Below are 23,305 nucleotides of genomic sequence, written 5' to 3' on the forward strand. Positions count from 1 at the left end.
TAATGGTTAAAGACTCACTTTGTAGTTCTGCAGAGTCACTTGGTGACTCCTTCATCGGGTTAGAGGACGTCCGATTCTCTGACGAAACGCTGGGGGCATTGTTTTCTAGTGACTCAACTCTGTGAGCACCAATTGTTGACTTATTAGTGTTTGAGCTGATTGATTAACTAATTGATAGTTTTATTGTTAATCGAAGAATGGGAAAATAGCAAAGGTTTACATACTCGTTTACGCATCGAGCCCTGCATCCGCCCAGGGCTTCCATTATGAGCCCCACTGGTTAAGATACAGTATGTTATGCAGTGCAAGTCAATGAGCTGAAAGCCACAGGCTGTCAACTCACTGTCCAGCACAACTCTTAGACCATTGAGAAATTAGGTTTACACAAGGTTCTATCGCACAGCCACAGGCTGGCATCTGTTAAATATACACCCAGGAAATTATGTACTTTTTAAAATTATTGCTGTATGATATAATATAGCCCAATTATTATGTATTACAAGCCCACTACCAACAGGTCGATGTATGCTTCTGCGCAGTGATGTGCAATTCTCCGCCAAGGGCAATGTTTACTGGTAAGTGACCTCCATGAGCAACCATGACGCATACATTGTTTGACTATTTAGCTTGTTAGCATCTTTTGTTGCTAGTGAACAATGCTAATTTAACCCTTGTGTGGTGTTCAGGTCTGTGGGATCGGTTTTCATTTTTTATTAAAAGAAAAATGATATAATTAATTATTTTTTCAAACTGAGACTCACTGGCTTTGGCTCATTTTCTGTGAAGAACATATATCAGAATACATATTTAATGAACACACACCATACACCCCCCTACACATTTCTATTACATATAATATATAATATAATACTGAACAGATGTTTATTGGGATCTGTTAAGTATTTTAACATAAAAGTGTTTGATTGTGAGGCATTAAAAGCCACAAAACACAATGGGTCCATCAGACCCACAAACACTGGCTGAGTAACAACAATATGAACATTACACAAGGGTTAAAGAGAGATGGAGTGGGAACTAATTAATGAGTTAATAAAATTGATCCAAAATCAGAGAAGATGTTTCCGAAACTGAATGAGAGGTACATACACGGGAGACAACAGTGTACCTGGGAATAGGTTGACTGGCAACTCTAAATTGGCCCTAGTGTGTGAATGTTGTCTATCTGTGTTGGTCCTGCCATGAGGTGGCGACTTGTCCAGGGTGTACCCCGCCTTTCGCCCGAGTGCAGCTGGAATAGGCTCCAGCACCCCCGCGACTCCGAGAGGGACAAGCGGTAGAAAATGGATGGATGGACGGACAATGTGATCTGTGGGCACAGAGAGTAGAAGCAGGTCTTCAGAGAGTGCAGACTAACTACTATCAACAGTGAGATGATAATGGTATGGAAGGAGTGGTCCAAGGATAGGTTTATAAATACAAGTTACCACTGCTTCAGTCCCTGGAATAACTGCAAAGTGCATCCCGGTGGAAAGTACAGTACAGGACAGGATGGGTTAGCTAACCGTGGTTTAAAACGTTTTTTTTATGAAACAGAGGCATGGTAGCTGGAACAGCGCCACCATCAGGTGAACTTGAGCAGGTAAACCTGACTGCCCAGAAGACACAATTCAGGCAACAGAACAATTGGCAGAGGTAGGTGATTTCATGAAATATTTTTATTGTATAGTTTATGCTGTTAGCATCTCTACCATGTATAAAAACAGAATATTACAAGAACTAAGTAACAAGAAAATTAGTTAAATGAAGTTTTAATATAATGTATCAGTCTTTCTATATTACATGAATTCACTAATACAGTGGTACCTCAACTTAACAGTGGTTTGAGATAGGAGCTGTCTCTCAGCTAATTTGAGTTAAAGCATCCCTGCCATTAGTTGGTGTAGCACATGTTACAGTGAACGTATGATCCACCCCAAAAAATATGGTCTTACTTGAGCTCGACAAAACTTTGTTTTTCTAAGCATAGAAAGGAAGATTGAAGGACAGTGCCAAGAAAAAGTGGATAATAATCATTGAATAAAATAATCAAAAACACGATCTGACAAAGTAATTTGAATGCATCACTGCTCGTCTGCGTCACACTGAAACAGAATGTACTCTTAACACCAGCCAAGTAATATCTAAACGATAGACATGTATCCATGAAAATATGAAGAAGCTGCTTGTGGTGTGTTTGACTGTGAAGCAGGTGGAAGAAGATACCAAGGTAAGTTCACTCTCCAAGGTAAATGCTGTACATTATAGTCACTGCTGGACTCTACAAAGAGGTTCCGCAGCCTCCGTAGCAGAACCTCCAGGTTCTGTAACAGCTTCTTCCCTCAGGCCGTAAGACTCTTGAACGCATCATAATTATCCCCTCAACTCCCCACAAAATGGATTAACTCGCTGGAATAAAAAAAAGACAATATAACATACATCCATAAACGTGGATGCATATGAAAAATTGCAATATATTTATCTGTACAGTAATCTATTTATTTATTTATACCTGCACCTTATTGCTTTTATTATCCTGCACTACCATGAGCTAATGCAACAAAATTTTGTTCTTATCTGTACTGTAAAGTTCAAATTTGAATGACAATAAAAAGGAAGTCTAAGTCATAGTTTTTATGCCCATGTGATTGTAGACTCTTACTGACACCTTGTGGCGATAGGAAAATACTACGCTTCATTTGTTTGGGCACTTCTGGGTTGACTATGTCAGTTCAGTTCATGAGACAATGAGAAGTAGACAAGTTGTGTTAGCTCTTACAAGCCTTGGAAAAGATTAAGTCTGTAAGTAAACCGTTTAACTTGTTTATATAAATCAATATTAAGGTGGAAAGTGGTTCAATTTGATACTAAGATGTTTATTGAAAAACAATTTTTATGCACTGTTTTAATGGATGTTTTGAGGACTTAAAATGGCTGCCATAATATTTCCACCATCGAAATAGTTTCAACACTCAGAAGTATTTGATGATAATACTGTATATTTGTGTAAAGCTAATATTTACATATTGTGTATTACATTTCAGTATGTTATGTGAATCACATAGCTTATACATTTGTCATTGTGTGTATTTCAGTTTTACAAAATAAAAGTCCAGTGCAAGACAAAAGTAAAGATAGGAAAAGACAAAGCAAGATCAACAACAATAAAGAGCCTAAATGGATTCATCTGCTTTGGAACTTTATTAGACGTCTTGGATTGTTTGTTAGCTTTCTGCCAAGTTGTATAACCTCAACACATATAGTGAGGGCAGAACAATAGTAGTACTTTCTATTGTATTGTATTGTATTTCTTATCTAAAAGTTTTAGTTTTTACATGTTAAAATGTAAATTGATTTCAGTTCATTTCAATGGGCTCTGTCACAGAACCAATAAATTGAGGTACTGTTTTACAGCACTTATTTTTTCTGTAGTTTGTCTATTCATACAGACTAGGGTTGTACGGTATACCAATATTGGTGTAGTACCGCGATACTAATTAATCATATTCGGTACTATACCGCCTCTAAAAAGTACCGGTCCCCTGCACCGTCATCGTCACGTCGTGTCATTGCTGGTTTACGAGCAGAGGACCATGTTCGGCAGCACACAATCACAGAGTACTTACAAGCAGACACGGTGTGTAGACAGAAAAGGGAGAACGGACGCATTTTGGCTTAAAAACTAACGATAAAGGTGAAGCTATAACACTGAAACACCCTCAGGAAGAGGTGCTTTAAGCTATGGCTAGTTAGCTAGTGACTAACATTAGCCGCAGTCGGCAGTGTTGTAGCTACTTCTAAATCACTAATCCTCGCCTCCATGGCGACAAATAAAGTACGTTTCTTACAAGGATCATCCCTGCAGGACGAGGAATAGCTAAACATGCTTCACTACACACCATAGATCACCGGCGTCACAATGTCAACAAACGCCATGGATGTATCTACACCTAACATCCACTGTAATGATACCAAGTACAAGAGTGTATCTAGTCGATACTACTATGATTACATCGATTCTTTTTAGCATCACAAAATCTTCTTTCGTTTAAAATTTTTTTATATTATGTTTATAAACTCAGAAAATATGTCCCTGGACACATGAGGACTTTGAATATGACCAACGTATGATCCTGTAACTACTTGGTATCGGATTGATACCCAAATTTATACACTATACACTACTGCCATCTAACGTCTTGGAATTGCAACTGCATGCAAAGTCTACTATATAATACAATACAGTACAGTACTTGTAAATTATACAGAGAATTGTAGGAAAACAAAGATAACGGGATAGTTCAGTGTTAAATGTTAGATTTAAAAAAATATCTAAATATGGCGAGGTAGCAATTAGGGGAAAGCAAGCTCGATAAAGTTAAAAGTTAAAGTACCAATGATTGTCACACACACTAGGTGTGGCAAAATTATTATCTGCATTTGACCCATCACCCTTGATCAGGTGAGGGGAGCAGTGAGCAGCAGCGGTGGCCGCGCCCGGGAATCATTTTTGGTGATTTAACCCCCGATTCCAACCCTTGATGCTGAGTGCCAAGCAGGGAGGTAATGGGTCCCATTTTTATAGTCTTTGGTGTGACTCGGCCGGGGTTTGAATTCACAACCTACCGATCTCAGGGCGGACACTCTAACCACTAGGCCACTGAGTAACGCCACCTTGGGGGGATTTCAACCTCCCAGGTATAACTTGGTCCTCCTAAACCAGGGTCATTAACTTAAAGGCACACATGTTCATTCACACAGGGCAGAGACATGATTACAATATGTAGAAGTCGCTGTCTTGCGGTTCCACAGATGCACGTCAAAGTAGCCAAGCGTACAGAGTTTACAACAGGTTTAATGTTTTTCAACACCACCATCAATTAATATGCTTTCTTTTTGGACTTTCCAGTCTCTCTCCAACTTCCTCCTCCTCCTGCACCCAACCGCTCACTGCTAAAGACAACAGATGATTAGTTTAACATGTACCACCTGTGCAATCTAATCATCTGCCAGCTGTGTCTCGCCGTCAGCACATGCCACGCCCCGTCTGATGGCGCTCTGTTTTCAGTACCATGGACAGAGGCGTTGACCTTTACTCCTGCAGCACGCTGATCACAATCCCTTTCCACACAATAAATGTAATTATTTTAAAATAAACTAGTACTCTAAAATTAGTTGGAATAGACACTCAATAAAACATCAACACAGTGTCTTTCCAGCATTTTAAAAATGGACCAGTGGACACATTCTAAACTAAATTTAACAAAAAATAAAGAAAGAAACAAATGACTTTGGAAATACAAAACGTGTAAATAAAGAACCAAAAATAAGGAAAACAAATAAAAATAACAAGAAAAGCAAGATTAAATATAACTAAAGCCAAAATAAAGAACAACTAAAGCACATAGAAACCGAAACGAAAATAAATATATTTTAACAAATAATATAAACTACAATAACTATGATCAGTGGCCTAGTGGTTAGAGTGTCCGCCCTGAGATCGGTAGGTTGTAAGTTCAAACCCCGGCCGAGTCATACCAAAGACTATAAAAATGGGAGCCATTACCTCCCTGCTTGGCACTCAGCATCAAGGGTTGGAATTGGGGGTTAAATCACCAAAAATGATTCCCGGGCGCAGTCACCGCTGCTGCTCACTGCTGCTCACTGCTCCCCTCACCTCCCAGGGGGTGATCAAAGGTGATTGGTCAAATGCAGAGAATAATTTCGCCACACCTAGTGCGTGTGTGACAATCATTGGTACTTTAACTTTTTTTAATCTATAATAAACAGATTAAATGAACAAAACATTAAAACAAATCAATATCAAAGAAAAGAAAAGAAAATAATGAAACATTTTACAAAACAATGCTCTACAGTAAATAAATTAGAATATGACCAAAACAACAGTGTTTGCCAACAATTGGCTAATCACAGCCGGTAATCACAGCGGCCTGCCACGGTGAAGAATTGAAGGGTGCAGAATTTCGATGATTCATGCACAAAAGGAAACGCGTATCTGTACACCAGAGAAAGGATGTGCCACCACCCATAGTTTAATTACTAACCAGCCAGACAAGCGAGTCAGCTTACCCACAAGTCGCGCTGCACCGAGCACGCACCCAACGCGGAGCCCAAAGTTACACGGGGAACAAGAAAGTGAACTTTCAAAACAATTCACACTTAAATATCAATCAGGCAGGTTGTTTTTTTGTATTTTTTTCCCCAAAATGGCGCCGCTGTTGGCAGGAGCTTTGTGCTCTTGTGTCATCCTTTTGTGTTCCTGATGTTTCTCTCTTGTTTTCATGTGGGGTTTTTATGCCTTTAAGTTTGGGACCCTTTGGGACTGTGCGACAAGGGGTGGCACTTTTGTGACTTCTGCGGTGCTTTTTTGTGAACTTCTGGATCTGCCTCCCGGGAGACTTTTGGCCATGAAGACCAGCTGCTGGATCTCTGCCACACCAGAGTCCATTTGGAGAGACTGGAGGAGATGCGGATGAAGAGACAGGACTGCAGAGCTGGCGCTGAGCGTCTGGACGGACATGCTTCACAGTGTCTTGGCTGAATGAGCAGGTATCGAACACCTCAGTCTTAGACGCATCCTCGCTCATCCATGCGGACTGGACACTGGCCGAGAGTTGGTGGGCGGCCGAGGGTAGAGTCGGCTCTCTTGGTTGCTTTGTTGGGTCTAGTCCTGTCTCGGGCCATGCTCCCCCCACCCCAGCAGACGATGGCGTGGAACACCGCAGAGGCCACCACAGTGCAAATGTTTTTTTTTGTCTTTAATGTCCTTTGTGTTCTTTGATGTTTACCTTTTACACACATGTTTATGTGTGCTTGCTATGAGTTTTTTTCCCCCTTGGCCTCAGTCTGGACACCCTCTCCAGTGGCTCAGGCTTAGATTGAACATTTTTTTTCTCACCCCCTCGCTCCCCAGCGTTTACCTGTTTCTCACCTTTTTTGTAAGGAGCGCCGGAAGTTGGCAGACCCGTCAGCGATCCTGTTCCGTCTCCCTGTAAAGTATGTCTGCTCTTGAATGGGATTGTGCTGAAAATCTTAATTCCCCTCTGGGATTATTAAAGTATTTCTGATTCTGATTAAGAAAGCGTACTTTACCTCCTCACAGAACCACCATAGGACTGCACAACACACAGTGGCTGTCCTCCTTAACAACTCACCTGCCGTCAGAGAGAGAGAGAGAAAGCGCAGCCTTGGTGGTGCCACCCTTTTAAAGACGTGCCCCAATCAACATTTCATATTTATGCACCAACAACCAAAGGCAAGGAGTGTCTTAAAGGGCGCCGTACCACATTTACCCCCTACTTTTGTGTTGTCCGTATAAACCGGTCCCTGAATGCGAGCCCTTACTACCTTATAGACCACCGAACTCCACCCATCCTGGATTTTATGTCGGCTTTTAAAGCCAAGTTCTCGTAGGTGCACCTGGGTACCCACTGGCCCCTGGGAGAGGTTCCTCACACACTCTCTCATCGTGCTGTTCCTTACGGCGAGCAGCCTGCAAGCGCTCACAAGCCCTCTCAAAGGCAACCTGAAGTCTTGCCTGATGCAACCATTCTTGCACCTCCCCCTGCACTGAGTCCCCGACCTAACCCAGGAGGATGTCAATGGGGATATGAGGTTCCTCACCAAACATCAACCGAAAAGGGGGCTCACCCATGCCCCAATGTGGTGTTGTATTGTAAACAAGCGGCCCAGACCCGTTTCTGTGAAGGCAAAGTCAGTAGGGGATTGTGAAGCGTTCCATTGAACTGTTTACACTGTCCATTACCTGCAGGATAGTAAGGGGTAATATGGGACTTAACCACGCCGAACAATAAATAAAGCTGGCGGATCCAGTGGCCTAATGGTTAGAGTGTCCGCCCTGAGATCACAACCCCGGCCGAGTCATTCCAAAGACTATAAAAATGGGACCCATTACCTCCCTACTTGGCACTCAGCATCAAGGGTTGGAATTGGGGGTTAAATCACCAAAAATGATTCCCGGGCGCGGACACCGCTGCTGCCCACTACTCCTCTCACCTCCCAGGGGGTGGAACAAGGGGATGGGTCAAAGGCAGAGGACAAATTTCACCACACCTAGTGTGTGCGTGTAACAATCATTGGTACTCTAACTTAATCAAGGCATAATCAAAATTCCTCCCTTGATCAAAATGTATATGGCTGGGACACCAAATTTATAAAACCATTGTGTCAGGAGAACTTGGGCCATGGTGGTAACCCGTTGGTCCCGCGTTGGTGTATTTAGAGAACACATCAGTCATCAAAAGGACATTCTCGACTTCATTTCTGGATGGCTCAAGCAGACTGAAATCAATGGCCACATGCAAGCAGGTGGCCTATATAGCTGTGTGGTGCAGAGTTTGAATCTTTTGCAACCTGGCAATGCTCACACCCCTGAACCCACTGCTTTATGTCTGAAGACATTCCCGGAGAGTAGCAACGCGGTCGAACCAGTTCGATAGTTCACTCGATAACTTGATGGCCATGGTCTTTGTGAAGCTACTTCAAAGTTTCTTCTTAGAGTGCTTCAGGTAGAAGAAACTGAAGGAATTCTTCCCCCTCCATTTGAGCGGAACATCTGACAATAGACTACACCCTCCTTCTCCACCAAGCGATCTCATTGGCGCATTAGCGCCATAACAGGCCATTTGCTTCCTTTCAAATTGATTTGGCCGAATCTGATTCCTCCAGAAGCCCAATATGTCCTTCAAGAAGGGATCAACCTCCTGAAAAACCCTGATGTTTGGGCCAGAAAACGATGGAAGGGCAGAAATTATTGACTGGACTGCAGGAACCTGAGGGCAAGGTAACAAAGCCCTCTAAAGGGTGCTATGGACAGAAGTGCCAGGTAAAAAATGGTGAACAGAGCAGGAGCCTGAAAGGGACTTCCGAGAGAGTGCATCAGCATTTCTATTGCTACGACCCGATCGATATTTTACCTCAAAGTCAAAGGCTGCAAGCTGTTCAGCCCAACGCTGTTTCATCGCCCCAAGTTTAGCTATCTGAAGATGGCTTAAAGGGTTATTGTCTGTAAAAACAATACACTTATGCCCCAACAAATACTCACAGAATTGATCTGCCATCGCCCACTTGAGTGTGAGAAATTCCAACTTCATGGAACTATAATTCTCCATAATGTGCTCAGTGGGTCAAAAGTCTCAACTAGCATAAGCATCAGGTCTGACTTCTTGCTCAGTCTCTTGAGAAAGCACAGACCCAAGCGATTTTATACACTGAACATGTTTTCCACCGGAAGGCAATTGCTGGAAGGAAAGCAAGAAGAAGAAGAAGGACTCCTGCAGGGGATTCCGCCACCTCTGCAGGTCCTGACAATGCTCCACAGCAGATGATGTGCAGTGGAACTGACCGGAGCCTTCTGTCTCGCCCCCAGCTGAAAACCGCTAGAGGTCGCCTGCTCCAGCAATGCAAGTTGTAGTAGTGCTGGAGCTGTTTGTGGTGTTTGGGGAAGGCTGCTGGGCAGTGTACGGTGTTGGCGAGCTCAGCGCTGGTTGCGGCAATGGCTTGATCTTTGCCGAACATGACTGTATCTGCAGCTCTATGGATTTTGTACAGATTGTAAAAGTAAATCTTCTCCTCCAGCTTAAACATCCACTGGCTCAGTTTAGTGCAGCTTTTGCAGCTGGATAAGAAGGGAAGTTGCGCCAATATCACGCCAGCAAGGCGGCAGTGGACTGTGCCTGGGCACTATTCGGCCAAAGCTTCAAGTCAAGATACCCGATGGCAATGTCTATGTGCCGGAACGTCACTTGTATTCCTAGTTTTCCACAGGTATGGTTGATCCTTCACACATTTATCTTTGTTTCTCCACAGCTGAGAGGAGGTGTTGCTGTGCGTGGCATAGTACACAGTTAGCTAAAAGGAGAATGAAGTGTCGAGCCAAGTACTGGGATGCCAACTGTTAGGATGTTGATATATTCCCGTTTAGATGAAGAATGACTCATAATCCTCGATATTACCAACATCGATGTGTTCATTCCACTGAATAGAAGAAACAACACCATCATCGTGAAGTTTGTCAACAGGAAATCCAAAATGGCATTTCTGAACCAGGGTAAGAAGCTGAGGGGTACAAATGTGTACATGAACGAGCTGCTCACTACAGCTTCTTCCCTCAGGCCATAAGACTCTTGAACGCATCATAATAATCCCCTCAATTCCCCCCCAAAAAACAGAGTAACTCGCTGGACTATAAAGACAATACAACATACATCCATAAACGTGGATGCATATGCAAAAGTGCAATATATTTATATGTACAGTAATCTATATCTGCACCTTCTTTTGTAAATGCAAACACTCTGCACCTTATTGCTCTTTTATCCTGCACTACAACGAACTAATCTAACGAAATGTTGTTCTTATCTGTACTCTAAAATTCAAATTTAAATGACAATAAAAATAAGTCTAGTCTAAGGCTAATCGAGGTACAGAAGCAAGAATACTGGTTGTCAAAGACATCAAGGATCTGGACAAATATTGAAGCTCAATGACAACGATAATAAAAGTTAAAGTGCCAATGATTGTCACACACACACTAAGTGCGGTGAAATTATCCTCTGCATTTGACCCATCTCCACAGGGGAGCAGTGAGCAGCAGCGGTGGCCGCGCCCGGGAATCATTTGGGGATTTAACCCCCAATTCCAACCCTTGATGCTGAGTGCCAAGCAGGGAGGTAATTGGTCCCATTTTTATAGTCTTTGGTATGTCTCGACAGGGGTTTGAACTCACGACCTACCGATCTCAGGGCGGACACTCTAACCACAAGGCCACTGAGCAGGAGTGTAATAGGTAATAGTAATAGAGTCTGATGGAAAAAAAAGATCGACAATCAACTACAAAATTACAACGCGCCAAGGAAGTACTGAACAAGAAGATCTGTATTTAGGAGCACATTCATCTACACTTTTGGACATTCACAGAGCACGGCAAAAAATTGTTGAAAAGGATTATATGGAACTGAAAACCTTTTGCAGCATAGATCACAATAGTCTGGAATTGGAGAAGGATATAGATTCGGATAAAAAAAATTGTACCGTATCAGGAATAACTGTTTTTATCATACAGACAAACAATATGACTGATGAAAGCAGAAGTTTGTATGCTAACTACAACAATGTGACGCATTTTTTGGAACAATTCAACAAACCCTTCAAAGTGATTGCTGTCTCAGAAACATAGATTGATGCTAGAAATTAATAGATTTTCATTTGGAAAGATATTAACTAAATGATATCAACAGAACCAACAAGAACAGAGAAAAAGTAGCTGTGTATGTGATGAAGAACTTGAACTACAAAGTGGTAAAAAAAACATGTCATTAGCTATCGGAATGTCTAACCATTAAAATATGTCATGAAAAAAGCAAAAACGTATTAACCATCTGCCTATATAGAACACCTAAATCAAACATTGATACGTTTGAGAACTGGATTAAGGCAACTTTTACTGAAATCAGTCAAAAAGTAACTTTCTTATGTGATGACTTTAACATTAACCTCTTGAACCCTAACAAACAAAAGTCCATAGATGACTACATAGACACAATGTATAGCCTGAGTTTATACCCTAAAATCACAAGGCCAAGCAGGACACAGCGCCACACTTATTGATAATATTTTTACTAAATATTTTGATAATAATACCACAAGTGGTCTGCTAATATCCGACATCAGTGATCATCTGCCAGTTATCACAATCTATGACGGAAACTACAAGAAGAGGAACATTGATGACAAAAATACATTTTGAGGAATATGCACAGAGCAAAGTGTTGACAGCGTTCAAGAATGATCTCAGAGATCAAAGTTCAGAATCAGAATCAGAAATGTTTTATTAATTTCCCAAAGGGAAATTCAGAATTTCAGCACTATCCCGTTCAAGAGCAGACATACATTACAGAGAGACCGAACAGGAACGCTGACGGGTCTGCCAACTCCCGCGCCCCTTAAAAAGGTGTGAAAAAAGGTCAACGCTGGGGGGGAAATGAGTAAAAAAAAGTTTGGTCTCAGACTGGGCTCATGGGGGAAGAGGTCCAGACCCAGAGCAAGCCAAGAAGAAAAACTTGATAGCCATAAGCGCATGTAAACATGTTACATAGAATCCACACAATTTGCAACAGTGGGGGGATTACGGTGGCAGGCTGCCGTCCATATTGTAGATTTTATTAATAAATCTGACATCTTGGTTGTAGTCCATATGTCATAATGATTTATGACCTATAACAAGAAGTATACTTCATATCCGGCCACCATTTTAACTTTGTAGTTTTTTATTGTGTACGCCACCATCTTGGTTGTAGTTTTTTGTAATCTATGGTAGAGACTTGATAATTAATTCACATTTTCTTAGGAAGGCCCAACGTTGTCAGTTCAATCCTCCATTTGTCACAAGGCAGTTTGCGTTCACACACACTTTCAAGGAGGAACACCTAAGCCAATTCCACGTAATGTGTCATATGTTTAACTGGAAAGCTGCAATTAAACCTTAGTGTGACAGTCTCTCACTGTCGTCCGGGTTCCATGGACCACCAAGCACAGACATGACTTCGAGCAGTTTGACTTTGTTTATTCTTCAATGAAACTCAGTCTCGTCGGGTCGCTTTTTAGCTCCTTTTTCCTGCTCGCTCGTCTGTATGCTTTTCAGCCTGCCGCGTCGTCTTCGTCTGCCTCTCGCTCTCTGGCTCTTCCGCACTGCATGTGTTGCTGGCTCTCCAACTCCTTCTGCCCCGTCGTTCTCCGCTGCCGCCCTTTTATTCATTGAGAGGAGATTATATAATTGTGCCCAGGTGGGCGATCCACGCACCTGACATTTATCACGGCGTCGATCCTGGCGTGCCCCGCCTCGCCGCTGGCCCGCCGGCCACACCTCCTCGCCGCCATCTTGGAGTCGGCCCCGGCGTGCCCTGCCTCGCTGTCGGTCTGCCGGCCACGCCTCCCCACACTTAGCTTATTTTATTTTACCATGTTTAAACAAGTGTAAATGCCCACTTTAGAGAGCTTTTAGACAATCATGCATTACCATGGTTTTAACATTGTTTTTCCTAAAGCTAAACTTATTTTGCATGTTGTTGGTATTTTAGAGTGCAGTTAAAAAAATGTTTTAGCCCTAACCCTTTACTAAAGTAATAATAATAATATTGCAAAGACTTCCGTCCACTTAGAGATGTCGTCAGCTTCTACACCTCTGCCTATACTGTGGGCAGTCGGACCACTTCATCTCCCGATGCCCCATTCGTCCAACCAACCGCCGATCTCAAGCACGTTCCTTTTCAGGTGCGACGTCGCCAACAGCAGGTTAACTTCTTCTGCCATCAGCTCTAGTACCTTCCAGACAACGGCTACAAATTCCAGGTACCATTTCCTGGGGTTCAAAATAACTTGATATTCAAACCGAACCGTTCATTATTCATGTCACCTAACCACATCGTTTGGTGCCAATCCAACTTTCTCTACAATGTCAATTTTTTTTTCGTTACCAAATCTTTCTGGCAATGTTCTGGCTCCATACAAGGTCCTTAATTTGGTAACGTTGGGAGCAAAGTGTGACCGGTCAAGGCCGCTCACCTGCGGCTGGCTTGGCAGCGAAGCTCGGGTGTGCACTGTCTATCTTGGATATGCTAGCAGGAGGTGACGAGTCCTTTTCGACCCAAGTTTATACTGTCAGGTTCAAACACTGATGACATCTATTAAACGAGACAAGAAGCAAAGAATCAAACAAAGACAGAATTCAATTTGGCTCAGTGAGGAGAGACGCGTGGACACTGTACCCTTGCACAGTGTCTCAGCACGCTCTGACGAAAGATTGTACGTCTCCTCTTTTATTTGGACTTTCCCTGATTACATGGCAACAGCTGTTTCTAAGGGAGGAGGGCCGTAAACAGCATTGCCTTTGGTTACAGAACAGTTGAAAGAAAAGGTCGTAAAACAGTTCAAACAAGCGGTGCCTGGAGGGGAGTATGGTCCTGCTTCCTCTTCGCTTTTGTAGTTCTTGGGTCAAGACAATATCTTTCTGTTGATTACAATACATGAAAGAAACAGAACACCTTCATGTTGCTTCCCCCCCACACAGTGGAGTTTTACAAGCCTTCTTCTCGGTAGGTTCAAAGACAGCTTTTGTCTTTTCGCTGGGAACTAATTTCAACACAAAGTATTGTGATAACTTAGATAGAATTATTCTGAAATATACCCTCCCCTTCGACATGGTTAAATGCGCTAAAAATATCTAACCTCGTTATACCTCAAAAAGCCGGGCTTAAAGGTCCATTCTATGTGTCATACTTGATCATTTCGCGATATTGCCATATTTTTGCTGAAAGGATTTAGTAGAGAAAATCGACGATAAAGTTCGCAACTTTTGGTCGCTGATAAAAAAGCCTTGCCTGTACCGGAAGTAGCGTGACGTCACAGGTTGTGGAGCGCCTCACATCTGCACATTGTTTACAATCATGGTCACCAGCAGCGAGAGCGATTCAAACCGAGAGAGCAACGATTACCCCATTAATTTGAGCGAGGATGAAAGATTTGTGGATGAGGAAAGTGAGAGTGAAGGATTAGAGGGCAGTGGAAGCGATTCAGATAGGGAAGATGCTGTGAGAGGCGGGTGGGACCATATATTTAGCTGGGAATGACTAAAACAGTAAATAAACACAAGACATATATATACTCTATTAGCCACAACACAACCAGGCTTATATTTAATATGCCACAAATTAATCCGCATAACAAACACCTCCCCCCTCCCGTCCATATAACCCACCAATACAACTCAAACACCCGCACAACACACTCAATCCCACAGCCCAAAGTACCGTTCACCTCCGTAAAGTTCATACAGCACATATATTTCCCCAAAGTTACGTATGTGACATGCACATAGCGGCACGCACGTACGGGCAAGCGATCAAATGTTTGGAAGCCAAAGCTGCGTACTCACGGTACCGCGTCTGCTATCCAACTCAAAGTCCTCCTGGTTGTGTTGCTGCAGCCGGCCGCTAATACACCGCTTCCCACCTACAGCTTTCTTCTTTGCTGTCTTCATTGTTCATTAAACAAATTGCAAAAGATTCACCAACACAGATGTCCAGAATACTGTGGAATTTTGCGATGAAAACAGACGACTTAATAGCTGGCCACAATGGTGTCCCAATATGTCCGCTACAATCCGTGACGTCACGCGCAAACGTCATCATACCGAGACGTTTTCAGCAGAATATTTTGTGGGAAATTTAAAATTGCACTTTACTAATCTAACCCGGCCGTATTGGCATGTGTTGCAATGTTAAGATTTCATCATTGATATATAAACTATCAGACTGCGTGGTCGGTAGTAGTGGGTTTCAGTAGGCTTTTAAAGGGGATTTCCAAAAGTTTTCTGTGAAAGCCTACTTGGCACACTTCTACTCTACGAAAGTGGTCGATCTCCACGTCAAGACCGCCGTACACCTTGACACCAGATACGCCACTCTGGTCATTTCCTTTCTTGACGACGCTGCTTCGCTGCTCAGACGAGGCAACATTTGGCGTTTCACTGGTTGGTAAGGATAGTGTCCTAGATTTGTGGAAGCATGTATGCCACCTCTTACCTGTTGATTGTGCTGGCTCCTTACCAGGACAGAGAACAGACATGACTTGGTTGGGCAACTTTATTTTGAAACTGTCAGCAGGTAAGAGACATCCCTAATTCAAAATATAAACGTAAAAATGTTATTTGTCTGAACACACGAATCATGTACCTATATTATAAGAATACGTGATGAATGCAGATGATGTGGTCCTGATGGCTTCATCTGGCCAAGATCTTCAACTCTCACTGCATCAAATTCCCATCCCAGTCGCTTCACATTCGGCTGCGAACCGGCACCTCCAAGTCCGTGTCCATGGTTCTCGCCCGGAAAAGGGTGGAGTGCCATCTCCGGGTTGGGGAGGAGATCTTGCCCCAAGTGGAGGAGTTCAAGTACCTCGGAGTCCTGTTCACGAGTGAGGGAAGAGTGGATTGTGAGGTCGACAGGCAGATCGGTGCGGCGTCTTCAGTAATGCGGACGCTGTATCGATCCGTTGTGGTGAAGAAGGAGCTGAGCCGTAAGGCAAAGCTCTCAATTTACCGGTCGATCTACGTTCCCATCCTCACCTATGGTCATGAGCTTTGGGTTATGACCGAAAGGACAAGATCACGGGTACAAGCGGCCGAATTTAGTTTCCTCCGCCGGGTGGCGGGGCTCTCCCTTAGAGATAGGGTGAGAAGCTCTGCCATCCGGGAGGAGCTCAAAGTAAAGCCGCTGCTCCTCCACATGGAGAGGAGCCAGATGAGGTGGTTCGGGCATCTGGTCAGGATGCCACCCGAACGCCTCCCTAGGGAGGTGTTTAGGGCACGTCCGATCGGTAGGAGGCCACGGGGAAGACCCAGGACACGTTGGGAAGACTATGTCTCCCGGCTGGCCTGGGAACGCCTCGGGATCCCCCGGGAGGAGCTGAACCAAGTGGCTGAGGAGAGGGAAGTCTGGGCTTCCCTGCTAAGGCTGCTGCCCCCGCGACCCGACCTCGGATAAGCAAAAGAAGATGGATGGATGGATGGATGATGAATGCAATTGACATGTTGGCTGATTCATTTTCATCATCATCATCATCATCATCAGCCGTTGTCAGTCCACTGCTGGACGGAAGCCTCATCATGTTACTGCCATAGTGAACGATCTCTCTTGACGTACTCTTCATGCTGGTTATTAGCCTACACCTTCCACGCTGGCTTGGTGCGGGTTGGAAGGGGTATTTTATATCAGAGATCCTTCTCCTAGACTAATTGCCTTACTGGGCTGTTGAACTTAGTCTGTCCTGTTGGTTGTCCGCGCCCCAATTACCCAGGGACCCGCTCAGCTTTATGGTGCTGACCGCCCGCCAGTCACAAGAGAAGGTGCAAACGGTTCTTTGTGTGCATTTTATAGACGTTAGTTGGGACTCACTAACCCCACACACAACCTCCCATCTCATGCCTGGATGTAGTTTAATGTCATACCCAGGACTGCCTCTCGTTCCAGTCGATGCTATCTGGCCGCTTTTTTTTTTTATAAAACGTTTCATTTTAGGACATTTCAAAATCCACAGTGGTACCTACTACCAGCACAGACTGAAACCTTGTACTGTAAGCAATAAATCACAAAATAAACAGAAAAAAATCGAATTTACACGGAATGAAGTAGAGTAGTGTGTGCTTTTTTGTGTGACCTTCTGCAGGGTGTCCCAGTAAGAATTTTGTTTTGTGGATACATCCAATTGAGTGTGCGGCTCTGAAGACAAAAAAGAAAATACATCTATATTACATACAGTTAAAATGCACTGTGGGGGGGCGTGGCCTGCGGACCTGCAGCGAAGCGGTGTGTGCCAGGACCGGCTTCGAGATCAGCGATAGGTGCGTAGATGACCCAGCTGAGAGTGTTTGTCTGATCCCCTGTCGCTGTACTAAAGGCAGCAGTCGGGAAGGAGAGGGGGAGTTGTTGTTGATGGTGGAACAGGAGAACGAGCATGAACGAGAGTGAGGGCGAGGAAGACAGAAAGGAATGAAAAATAAAATTTATTGCAAATTAAATCATTGTTAAGAAAGATGAACGAGGCTGTCATGTCCGTCATTGGTGGTCCAAGGAACCCGGAGGAGCGAGACCTCCACATGCACATTCTCACTCAGCTATTTTCTCCCTAATACCTGGCCACTGCTTTGTGTGCTGGACTCAGATTGAGTGATTGACTGATTTACTTGTCTCCCAGCAGGAGCATTCTGAGATGTTGCCCCCCAAAAAAGAAGTGCTGTGACAATTCAACAGGGGCAAGTAATTTCCCAATGTACGCCTTGGGCTACATTACATTTGAAAAAGAAAAGGGAAGTAAAACACCTGAAGGGAATTAATTAACTCATATCATGTTTTGCTTATGGTGAAGATTTACATCCAACTTGGAGAAGGCAAACCACCTTGTTTAATTAAATAGTGGTATTTCAGTTTGAGCACATAATAAGATAAGGCCCCTTAGTTTGATATTCGCAGGTGGATTGGATCACTTCTCGTAGGAAAAGAGGCTCTAATTGGGACTTTGGAATGCAAAAGTGATAGCCCGATCCTTGAGAAGAGACTACCTGTCTAGCGCAAAGCCAGCATTTAAGTTATGACTTAAATGAGTTGTTTTGAAGACACTTTCACATGAACACCTCCTTATATGGTCAGGTTATGTTCTTCTGAATTAACACAGACGCAGGAAGAAGGAATATAAGACTGTGGTTCGGCCTCTCCAGGTTAGGAGTCTTTCATTTTTGACTTGAGCTCCTCCGGGTACTGCAAACCTGTTTAATAACGCTCGCTTGTAATAAAGCAACTTTTGGTTCAGTAAAGCGTTTCCGACATCCCTTGTGATCCAGCCGCACGGCCGTGTCATCCTTCTGTCCGGACGAGGATGACAAGATCAGAAATACACATCACACCAAAGGGAAATATGGCCCAGTAATGTTATGTAGTACTATTTTGCGGTTGGGACTGGTGCACCTCATGAATAATGTTGCGGAATAAAGTTTGAAATGCAAATTTTAAATGGTTTCTGTTGCTTTTTTTAGCTGCAGAAATTCAAATTCTACCCTTGCTGGAGACTGGGAAACAGCAACAGGAACAGCTACTCCACCAAGTGAACTATATGGCTAGCAACATGTTGATACCTACACCACCACCCGAGGTATTACCTTAAGCTGCAAAATTCCCACTGTTTTAACTGGAGGAGGTGGAAAAGATGGAGGATTGGCTCAAAATAACCAAATTTTGCGTTTTTTTGCTGTTACATAATTATTGGTTTAAGAACATAGACAATACGGTATAAGTCTTTTTAATAAACAAAAACATAGACAATACGGTATAAGTCTTTTTAATAAACAAAAAAAATACTGTTCACTCCATGCGCTTTTGTCACCTATTGCAGCGGTCCCCAACCACCGATTGGCCGCACAAGAAATAAAAAAATAAAAAATGTTTTTTTTATTTTTTTATTAAATCAACATAAAAAACACAATATATACATTATATATCAATATAGATCAATACAGTCTGCAGGGATACAGTCCGTAAGCACACATGATTGTATTTCTTAAATAAATTTCAAAAAAATAAATACATGAAAATAAAAATCAGTAGAAGAGGATGCAAAATAAAATACTAGAAGATTTTTTGTTTTTGTTTTTAGTTTAGGTCGTTTTTATCAATTTCATATCAACTACAGATAAACTACATTTTATTAGAAATGACAACAGCAGAGGATTTTAGCATGCATGTGCATGTACGAGCCAGTCTGCCCAAAAACAATAAAGAGGGAACTTATTTACTACAACTATATACAAATGGCGGATTCGTGCAAAGCTCTTCAGTTAAACCGCTACCATATATGGAGCTATCCACTGATATAACTAAGGCAAAATAAATCACTAAAGTCTCAAATTCCAAACGACTCGTTTGGAACGACTTTTTGAGAAGATAAGACTGTTTTATAAATACCTCCATGCTTTGATTCTACATTTTCGATATTCATGGGGATTCAAAATACATAAAGACAGGTGCTAACAGGTAAGAAAAGTAAGTTTTGCATAATAAGACCGCTTAAAATAATTGTCTAATTGTAAACAGAGAAATTACATTGCATTGATATGAATTGTGATTATCATGTATCATTTATATTACAGATCACCAAGCTGTAGTCTCAACAATTGGTGGTCAAGATGCCAAAAGGGTGACTTGGAACAGTCTTGGCCACATTTTTGATGACAGCTGTGCACGTCGCATTAATTGGAAAGGGCTAAACAGTAAAAGGGTTTTCACCTTAAAAAATGATTCATTTATTCAATAAAGAAATGAGTATGACACTGAGCTCTTATGCATATAGCAAAATGTTACCAAAAAATAATACAAATGTGATATTTTGCACAATGTACCGTCTTCTAGCTAACAATATTAACCTTTACACTGCAAATATAGTTTGCTATATTATTATTATTATTATTATTATTATTATTATTATCATTATTGCTTTAGTAAAAGGTTACGGCTAAAAAAAAAAAAAATGCTCTAAAATACCAACATAAGTTTAGCTTTAGGAAAAACCCTGTTAAAACTATGGGAATGCATGATTGTCTCATTGCTCTATAAAGTGGATATTTACACTTGTTTAAACATTGGAAAATAATAAATCAATCAATCAAAGTTTACTTATATAGTGTTAGAATAATTTTATCTAAATTATCACAAAAACTTTGTGTTTCAATGAGTTTCCAGCGAGAAGCAAAAACATGTCTTTGAACCTACCAAGAAGAAGGCTTGTAAAACTCCACTGTGTAGGGGGGGAAGCAACATGAAGGTGTTCTGTTTTCTTTCATGTATTGTAATCAACAGAAAGATATTGTTTTAACCTAAGGACTACAAAGCGGAGAGAAGGCGGGATCTGCCCAAGTTCCAGACACCGCTTTTTTAAACTCTTTTACGAACCTCGTTTTTGAAGTCTTTTACGAACGTTTCTTTGAACTGTTTTACGACCTTTTCTGTGAAGCGTTTACGACCTTTTCTTATTAACTGTTCTGTAACCAAAGGCAACGCTGTTTACGACCCACGTCCCTTTGGAAGCAGCTGTTGCCATGTGGTCAGGGAAAGTCCAAATAAAGGAGGAGGCGTACAATCTTTCGCCAGAGCCGGCTGGAGACTGGACAAGAGTACAGACCAGATGTTTCTCCTCAAATTGAGCCAAATTTAATTCTGTCTCTGTTTAATTCCTTGCTTCTTGTCTCGTTTAATAGATGTCATCAGTGTTTGAACCTGACATATAGCCCTTAATCACAAATGTCTCAAAGGGCTGCACAATCCACAACGACAACCTCGGCTTGGATCCCACATCAGGGCAAGAAAAAACTCAATCCAATGGGAACAACGAGAAACCTTGGAAGAGACTGCAGATGTGGGGACCCCCCTGGGTGACCGGTGCAATGGATGCCAAGTGGATACAGTTAATAATATGAGAGTCCAGTCCATAGTAGGGCCAGCAGGGGATCCTCTTGCATGTAGACACGTCGGGGCGCAGAGACGTCACCGACTGATGCATAAGGAATGGTCACCCCGGGTCCCGATTTCATGTGAAAGTCCAGTACATTGGGAGACCAGCAGGGGATCAACTTGAAAGGAGAAACGTCAGCAGCGATGTCACCAACTGATGCAAAGAGGAGTGGTCCATACTGGGTCCCGACATTGAACATCTAGCGCCTCATCCGTGGAGGATGATCCGTGGTCACCTGATAACCTCTCCATGCGGGGGAAGGAAGAGAGCAGAAAAGAGAGGCAGCAGATCAACTGGTCCAAAAAGGGGTAGAGTATACAAATGAGTTTTCAAGATGGGACTTAAATGCTTCTACTGAGGTAGCATCTCTAACTGTTACCGGGAGGGCATTCCAGAGTACTGGAGCCCGAATAAAAAAACGCTCTATAGCCCGCAGACTTTTTTTGGGCTCTGGGAATCACTAATAAGCTGGAGTTCTTTATACGCAGATTTCTGGCCGTGACATATGGTACAATACAATCAGCAAGATAGGATGGAGCTAGACCGTGTAGTATTTTATACGTAAGTAGTAAAACCTTAAAGTCCCATCTTAAGTGCACAGGAAGCCAGTGCAGGTGAGCCAGTATAGGCGTAATATGATCAAACTTTCTTGTTTTTGTCAAAAGTCTAACAGCCGCATTTTGTACCATCTGTAATCTTTTAATGCTAGACATAGGGAGACCTGAAACTAATATGTTACAGTAATCGAGACGAGACGTAACGAACGCATGAATAATGATCTCAGCGTCGCTAGTGGACAAAACGGGATTACTTTTTGCGATATTACGGAGATGAAAGAAGACTGTTTTAGTAACACTCTTAATGTGTGACTCAAATGAGAGAGTTGGGTCAAAGATAATTTACCGAGTTGCTTTGTGTAATTGTTTGGTTGTGGTATTATTAAATACAAAACCAAAAACCAGTGAAGTTGGCACGTTGTGTAAATCATAGATAAAAGCAGAATACAATGATTTACTAATCCTTTTCAACCTATATTCAATTGAATAGACTGCAAAGACAAGATATTTAACGTTCGAACTGGAAAACTTTTAAACTATTTTTTGCAAATATTAGCTCATTTGGAATTTGATGCCTGCAACATGTTTCAAAAAAGCTGGCATGAGTGGCAAAAAAGACTGACAAAGTTGAGGAATGCTCATCAAACACTTATTTGGAACATCCCACAGGTGAACAGGCTAATTGGGAACAGGTGGGTGCCGTGATTGGGTGTAACAGCAGCTTCCATGAAATGCTCAGTCATTCACAAACAAGGATGGGGCGAGGGTCACCACTTTGTCAACAAATGCGTGAGCAAATTGTCCAATAGTTTAAGAACAACATTTCTCAACAAGCTATTGCAAGGAATTTAGGGATTTCATCATCTACGGTCCGTAATATCGTCAAAAGGTTCAGAGAATCTGGAGAAATCACTGCACGTAAGCTATGATATTACGGACCTTCGATCCCTCAGGCGGTACTGCATCAAAAAGCGACATCAGTGTGTAACTATAGTTGGTCGCTACATCTGTAAGTGCAAGTTAAAAATCTACTATGCAAAGTGAAAGCCATTTATCAACAACACCCAGAAACGCTGTCGGCTTCGCTGGGCCCGAGCTCATCTAAGATGGACTGATGTAAAGTGGAAAAGTGTTCTGTAGTCTGATGAGTTCACATTTTAAATTGTTTTTGGAAACTGTGGATGTCGTGTCCTCCGGCACAAAGAGGAAAAGAACCATCCGGATTGTTATAGGCGCAAAGTTCAAAAGCCATCATCTGTAATGGTATAGGGGTGTTTTAGTGCCCAAGGCATGGGTAACTTACACATCTGTGAAGGCACCATTAATGCTGAAAGGTACTTACAGGTTTTGGAGCAACATATGTTGTCATCCAAGCAACGTTATCATGGACGCCCCTGCTTATTTCAGCAAGACAATGCCAAGCCACGTGTTACAACATAGTTAAAGAGTGCGGGTACTAGACTGGCCTGCCTGTAGTCCAGACTTGTCTCCCATTGAAAATGTGTTGAGTTGAGTTTGAGTTTATTTTTGTGTGGTGCATTATGAAGCCTAAAATACCACAACAGAGACCCCAGACTGTTAAACAACTTAATCTGTACATCAAGCAAGAATGGGAAAGAATTCCACATGAAAAGCTTCAAAAATTGGTCTCCTCA

The 23,305-nt window shown here is 42.4% G+C and overlaps 1 long non-coding RNA gene across 1 annotated transcript; it reads left to right on the forward strand.

Moving 5' to 3' along the window:
* Window positions 1–151: 151 nt before the first annotated feature.
* LOC133638980 (uncharacterized) lies at window positions 152–7,148 on the forward strand. Its single transcript, XR_009823716.1, has 3 exons — window positions 152–1,653; window positions 6,962–7,014; window positions 7,121–7,148. It is a non-coding gene; the product is annotated as an uncharacterized LOC133638980 (long non-coding RNA).
* Window positions 7,149–23,305: the final 16,157 nt, after the last annotated feature.

The sequence above is a fragment of the Entelurus aequoreus genome, linkage group LG21 (assembly GCF_033978785.1).
Source record: "Entelurus aequoreus isolate RoL-2023_Sb linkage group LG21, RoL_Eaeq_v1.1, whole genome shotgun sequence".
Taxonomy (NCBI): Eukaryota; Metazoa; Chordata; class Actinopteri; order Syngnathiformes; family Syngnathidae; genus Entelurus; species Entelurus aequoreus.